Source organism: Palaemon carinicauda, chromosome 7 (genome assembly GCF_036898095.1).
Source record: "Palaemon carinicauda isolate YSFRI2023 chromosome 7, ASM3689809v2, whole genome shotgun sequence".
NCBI lineage: Eukaryota > Metazoa > Arthropoda > Malacostraca > Decapoda > Palaemonidae > Palaemon > Palaemon carinicauda.
This window is the reverse complement of record NC_090731.1, coordinates 97,012,649-97,020,094: the sequence shown is the minus strand read 5'-3', so window position 1 is coordinate 97,020,094 and position 7,446 is coordinate 97,012,649.

Genomic DNA, 7,446 nt, shown 5'->3' with positions numbered 1-7,446 from the left:
AGTTCAAAACAATTAGATTACTGTAAGGATAAAATATAACAATCTCGAATGAATATAAGTGATCATGGACAAAAATTATAAAATGTTGAGGACTGTGCATAAGGATGCAACTGAAGGGTGTGATCCAAAAGATAAACCAAACCACTGTAGGGACAATAAGTGAGGCAGGTAAGGGGAGGAGAAAAAAAGGGGGGGGGGGGAAGCAAGACCCTGTGATTAAGATTCATGATGATCCGGAGGAACCACATTCCCAGCTGCCACTGTAGCAAATTTTAGGGTTTCCAAATGTTTTAAATAGTGGCGTTTGAAAACTGTTGGGGACTTCCAGCCTGTATATTTCGTGAGGTCATCAAATTTCATATGATGGAAATAATTAATAGAAGTAGCTACAGCTCGAATATCATGGACATGTGGGAATGATTCTGGGTTAGCCTGTTTAATGAAGTACAGAATCTGTTGTCTGATCCCTTTAAGGGTGATGGTTCCTCCGTTCTCTCTAATAAATAAGGGCCCCGAGGACTTAGTGGAAGTTCTATTTAGGTAGGCTTTCAAAGTCGTAACTGGACATAAGGATGGATCCCGTGGAAGGGGAACAATCTTCCAGGGGGACCATCTATTTTGGGGGTCCTCATTCTTTGCTAGGAATGTTTTGTCAGGGGAGAGTAGAACCTCTCCTGACGAGAGAAAATCAATATGGCCTGGATTTCTAGACAAGGCTGAAAGTTCCGAAATTCTGGCGCCAGAGGCTAAGCTCATTAGGAATAGGGTTTTCCGTAATAATCGGATATAGGCACATGATTCATTAGGAGTGTCAGAAGCTAATCTGAGAACATCATTCAGAAACCAGGAAACTGCGCTAGGACGAGTTGAGGATTTCAATCTGGCACAAGCTTTAGGAATGGAAGAGAGGTATGAATCCGTAAGGTTAATATTGAATCCAAATTGAAAAATCTTTTTCAAGGCCGATTTAATGGTAGTAATAGTGCTAGCTGCTAGGCCAGATTCAAATAGAGTCCTAAAAAAGGTTACTGTTAGGTTCATAGTCATTCTCTCAACCTTTGAGTCCTTTAAAAACTTGGCGAGTTTCTTGACAGCCGAGTCATAGTGTCGAAGGGGGGACTGCCTCTTATCTGATTCCAAAAATAAAGTATTTTGAGGGTCAATATCTGCGCCTCTTTGGGCCGCGAATTTCATAAAGTCCATAAAGTTAAGGCACTCCGAGCGTTTGAGGAAGCGAACACAGTGCAAGTTTGTACTGTCTGTGTTAGTATTGGATTGGGGATCCGCCGGGGGCGGAGGCCCAGTTCCACCAGAAGGGGGAACCAATTGCTCTTGGGCCAGTTGGGGGCTACTAGAGCCACTTGCCCTTTGAAAGTTCTGAGCTTGTCCAACACATTCATCAACAGGTTGATTGGAGGGAATAGATAAATCCTCTCCAAATGTTCCAATCCTGTGACATTGCGTCTGTGGCGTAGGCTAGGGGGTCCAGGTTGGGAGCTACCTTGCACTCTAGTTTGTGGTTGGACTCTGTCGAAAATAGGTCCACCTGGAGGCCCGGAACCTGGGATAGAATCCACTTGAATGACTTGAGGTCCAGGGACCATTCCGACTCTAGCGGGGTTGTTCTGGACAGAGCGTCCGCCACCACATTGCGTACTCCCGCCAAATGGACTGCTGACAGATGCCACTTGTTGGATAATGCCAAGGAGAAAATGGCTATCATCACATGATTTATGTGTCCCGATTTGGAGCCTCCTCTGTTTATGCAGCGAACTACGACTTCGCTGTCTAGAACCAATCTGATGTGTTGGTTTCGGGCTGGGGCCAAGCGATTCAGAGTGAGGAACACTGCCATGGCTTCTAAAACGTTCATGTGAAGCTGGCGGAACATTGGTGACCAAAGACCCTGGGTTTTCTTGAACTGGGAGTATTCCCCCCAGCCTTTTAGGGAGGCATCCGTGTGAATGACCAGCTTTGGAGGTGGATATTGCAAGGGGACGGATTTTGCCAAGTTTTTGACCAATATCCATGGTCGGAGCCTTTTCTTTAGGATTGGAGGGAGACGAGCTCTTTTGTCTTGATACCTCTTGTTCGCCCTGGAACGCCAAATCCGATTTATATCTTTCAACCTGGCCTTCAGTAATATGTCTGTTACTGAGGCAAACTGGAGGGCACCCAGAATCCTCTCTTGGTTCCTTCTGGACGTAAATTTGTCCTTGAAGAAACGCTTTGTGTTTTTTGCTATTTCTCTTCTTTTGGCCGATGGAAGGCATAGAGTGTGGGAGTTTAGGTCCCATTGTAACCCCAGCCATTGGAATGTCGACTTCGGGACTAGTCGAGATTTCGCGAAGTTGATCCGGAACCCCAAGTGTTGAAGGAATGATATGACCTTGTTTGTTGCCGTCGGGCAGTTCTCAACGTTGTTCGACCAAACGAGCCAGTCGTCTAGGTACGCTACTACCTGAATTCCTTGGGTTCTTAATTCTTGTATTACCGTCTCTGCCAGTTTGGTGAATATTCTGGGTGCTATATTTAGTCCGAATGGCATTACTTTCAAGGTGTATGCTTGTTTGCCTAGCTTGAAGCCTAGGTACGGACGAAAATGCCTTGCTATCGGAACATGATAGTAGGCATCGGTAAGATCGATAGAGGTGGTGACGGCCCCACAGGGAAGTAAGGTCCGCACCTGAGAGACGGTTAGCATGTGAAACTTGTCGCATTGAATGTAAGGGTTCAGATGGGACAGGTCTAGGATCACTCTTCTTTTTTCTGAGTCTTTCTTTGGCACGCTGAACAAGCGACCTTGAAATTTCAAGTGACGTGCCTTTCTGATTGCATTCTTTTGAAGCAGATTGTCTGCGTACAAGGCTAACTCTTTTGTTGGGTGTTGGTAAAAACTGGTTGGTGGAGGGGGCCCTTCTATCCAACTCCACCCCAGACCTTTGGAAATTATACTGAGTGCCCAACTGCTAAAAGTCCAGTTCTTCCGGAAGATGTATAATCTTCCCCCTACCTGTGATGTTTCAATAATTCGTGGAGGGTTTACCTCCTCGTCCTCCGTGGAGACCTCGGCCTCGGGCGGCGATCCTTCCACCACCTCTGCTACGAAAGGTGCCTCTCGCGCCAGAGCCTCTGGTATGCTGGTACCCTTGAGAGGCCCCCTGAGTCTCAAAGGTGGGGTTGAAGACCGGGGAAGCATAGGTAGCGGGGGCTAACTGAGCTTGAGGGACCAACACGTACTGTTGTTGGGGATGGCCCTTTGAGGTGGAAGGGAGGTTTCCCTGAGTTAATGGGACCGGTTGAACCATCTGCTGGGGTTGCTGGTTTTGGTAACAGGGGAATGGCCTTAGTCTCTTCCTGCCGCGAGATTGGGGAGCGGTAGGTTCAAACTTACGTTTAGGGACTAGACCCCAACGAACCTTAAGACTCTGATTAACTCTGGCTGCTTCACTGAGGACGCTATTCACCAGATCTTCGGGGAATAGGTCCGTACCCAAAATTGGGGCCTTAATGAGCTTGTTAGGCTTATGCCTGATGGTGGCTTCTGCTAAGACGTGCTTGCGGCAGTGGCGCCTAGCTGTCAGGAAGTCGTAAGCATCCGACAACAAGGTGTGGAGTAACGACTTTGTTAAAACCTGAAGAGGGGTTCCTCTTCATATAGGAAGGAGGTCAATTCCGCCATAGTTGCCGAGTTAATGGAGCGACTCAGGCGCATACGAGCCTCATACTCGAGGCGAATCAGGGACTCCGGGAGCTTGGGGAGTCTCTCACTAAATTGAGTGGAGGCGCAATCAGGGCTCAGTTTACCCACAGTAAATGTCGCCGGGGCACCAGTCCAGCACTCATGGTCCCCCGGGAAAACAAGGGAAGTCAAGTGTGTCTCCCGCAACTGCGGTAATGGCTTGTCTTCGCTCACTGCCTGCTGGGCAAGGTCCATAATCTTAGTGACACATGGCGTAGGGGTGCGCTCGTCTGCCACAAACATGGTGTAAGAGCTCTTAAAGGGAATGAGCATCGTGTTGACGCACTCCAGCTCATTTAGGGTCCGAACCCAAGTGGATTGGGCCTGCTCTTTAGGGTAAATCACGGTCTCCCTAGGAACTTTGTCTAGGCGGACCAGAGCCTCCTCAGTGAGGCGAGCGAAACCAGGGAAAGGAAACTGCAGACCCGGCGGGTAGAACTCAAAGTCTTCCACCGGCCGGGTGCCAAAACCCTCGATGGTCAACATCCCGTCCTTAAAGGGAGCATGAATGGCCAACTTCCACGGATTGTTTTTGACAAATTCCGGGAGTTTCGAGGCATCCGGGATAGCGTACTGCTGTTGTTGGGACAGACCAGAGCGCATGAGACCCTCGACGAGAGACTCTTGGTTTTGTACCTTCGAGACGAGGGTGTTAACCAAGGAACCTAGGCGTTCCAAGGTGTCGGAAAAGGCCGAAACGCCGAAGGAAGGCGCCTGGGCGCTTACCGCCGGCTGCGTAGGTTGCGAGCCGGGTGTCACTCTCGACTCCGGGGCGGGAGGAGCATGTGTGACTGGGTCTGCAAGGACCTTAGAAGACGAAACTCGCGAGGATAAAGTCCTAGGGGTTTTGGGCGATTTCGTCGGATTGGAAGACTTGCGGGTCTTAGTTAGGGGTTTGCGTGACGACTTAACCTTGGGCAACACAGAAGGGTTGCCGACATTAGTGGGGTGTCGTCCTGAGAACCCCGGAAAGGAAGAAGTGGAAGATGTAGAAAAAGTCCGGCTAAGGACAGGAATCTTAGATTGAGACACACTTGCCTCACTTACAGTCCTACCTGGGTCTGGCTCATCCAAGGCCATGTGCTTGACGTCCAGATTCATAGCTGCTACGTCACTGGTGATGGATTCTCCCGGAACACCGGGGTCTTCGGAGAGGAGCTGTTCAGTGATCCCGGCGATGATAGGGTCCGCCACCTCCTTAGGAACCGCCGCTGAATGTTTGGCGTTGGGATAAAGGAGGGTGCACATCTCCTCGGAGAGAACGTAGGGGTGCCGGGCCTTGACATTGCGGGCGAACCCGCCGACCCATACCTTAAGAGTCGCCAAGGCTGAAGACTTGGAAGACTGTGAACTCTGAAAGAGAAGGTACCGTTACTAATGAAGGGGAAGTAGAGAACACTGAGAAGGTGAATATACCGAACGCATGCGTCGTCGGAGCCTCCTATGACTAATTTTAAATTAGAATGTAACAGGATAGCAGGTAAATCCCGAGATTAGCCTAAGTAAAACTATAACGTATAATAACGGTAGGAACACTTACTGAGTCCAAAGTGAGAACGGAGACAAGGTCGTAGCAGACCACACAGTTGTCAGGGTGCCAAACAGTTAAATCCCCGACGTGGACCGCACAGTGGGCATGTGACCTGCACACATCATGGCCGCATGCTTGCTGCAGAACGGCAGCACAGGCTGTCATCATACAGCGAACAACCTGTAATATAAAGGATATATAAGTATCACAGATAATTCAGTATCCAACGGGGATCCCGGGTGTGCCGGAACTAAAATAAACGATAAGTAACGTTAGCATTAGGATACTATATGAGGTCCTCCCGGTAGGACCGGGAGAAACAGCATAAAAATTAAATTAACTTACATCAATTTAAATTAACCGTATAAGTTAATGATTAACGTAATAATAGTATGGTGAGATCATTCCGGGTAAGGGGTAAGGGAGATATAATCCCTTAGGCATCAGAGTGTGAACACGTAGAGATATAAGGTTAACATAACATGCTTCCGTTGGCTCCGGAGAGACAACTGAGTAAGGGAGACGGGCACCTGACCTACCGGGGTAAGGGGGTGGACTCCCTACTAGGAACCTTAAGTTAATAAACACTCGATAAAATCCATGTAATAGCCCGCATGGGGGATAAACAGAGAGCTCACAACCAAAGGAACAACCAAAACCCCCGATCTCCTAATGGCCAATCGAAGAGGGCGGGGAATTCGGCTGTGGAGGAAGGAAGTGAGCAACTCGCAAGAGTAACGGCAGATCTCGGCTCTGATAAGGCAAGGAGTCAAGTGGTATCCCGGGGAGGGATGGTGGGGGAGGTCGGGCGTATGGACGAGAGGAATCAGCCGAGAACTCGAACAGCTGACTCCAGGTCTCTAAGAGACGGCAGGTATCCCCAGGGGGGATGGGGTGTATGCGGTGGCATACTCAGGCTCAGGAGGGGGAGGAGCCCCAGAGGGGAAGAGGAGTACAGTATGGGGAGGCATACTCGAGGTCAGGGAGTGGGAGGAGCCAAAGAGCCGCAGGTGGATACGAGGCGATCGCGAGAGGCCGAGTGAGGACAGGAGTACCAACCTGTCCGACCAGGATCGCGAGATACTAACATAACGAATGATCACAACACGGAATAAAATAACTAGGTTAAGGCATGCAGGATAAGCTGATAAAATAAAGATGAGAGAGAGGGATGCAAGAAAAGGCAGGGAAAAATAAAACAAACGCAAGGGCGCGCCCGCCAGTACGGGGAGGACCAGGGCTGGACAGGGGTGCCAACATAACACCAAACAGAAACAAACCGAACTGTAAACTAAAATACGTTGAACACTGCCGATCGAGAGTCCCCCTCGAGATAACATGACTAAACTCTTAAAATAATAGCGATTCCATAGAATCGCTAGAAGAGTAAACTAATCTTAAAATACCAGCACAAGGCGTCTTCACGGTACTAACCGAGAGGGTCGCCGCCATAACCTAACACGGCATGATAACCATGGTAAAAACAATAACAGTAAAATAACTGCTCAAGCATCGGTAATAGCGCAAAGGTTCAAAATGAATAACAATTAGTATGGGAGACCAAATGTAAATCGTTAAGAACGAGCTAGGAGGTAGCAAGAACTAAAATGGCCGTCGCGTCGCGGGGCCGCCAACAATAGCGAAACAAATAAACATGAATAACACTAAAAGTAAGGTTAATGCTACCTCCGAAAGCTCAGAGAACATAAGTCTGGTACTTACTTTGATGAGGAAGCTTGAGAGTCGACATCATGAACAGAAAGGGAGCTAAAATCCGAAAAGCACAAGCGAAAAAATCACAGCAACAAAGCGAGAGTGATGCTAAATGAGGAGTGACGTCATTGGCATGGGTGGGCTTGTTGGTAGCGACGGTCAGTAGTGGACTTGGGACGGCTCCTCTTGGTTTCGGGGATATTTGACGAGGAGATATCTAATTGGTACGAGACCTCTGCTTGTGATTTTCACGCCCTTGTTATAATATACCGACACCTTTCAGGTGAGCGAGCTGGGTTCATACCTGGCATTCCTATGCTATTTTTTCTCTGGTATTATTTAGCAGTTATATACCTTAGAAATGATGCTAAAGGAGCATTTCACTGGGCGGCACTGGTCGGAGCCCAGAAATTAAATTTTGCTATTTTTCTACAATTTCCTATTCATTACATCAAAACTA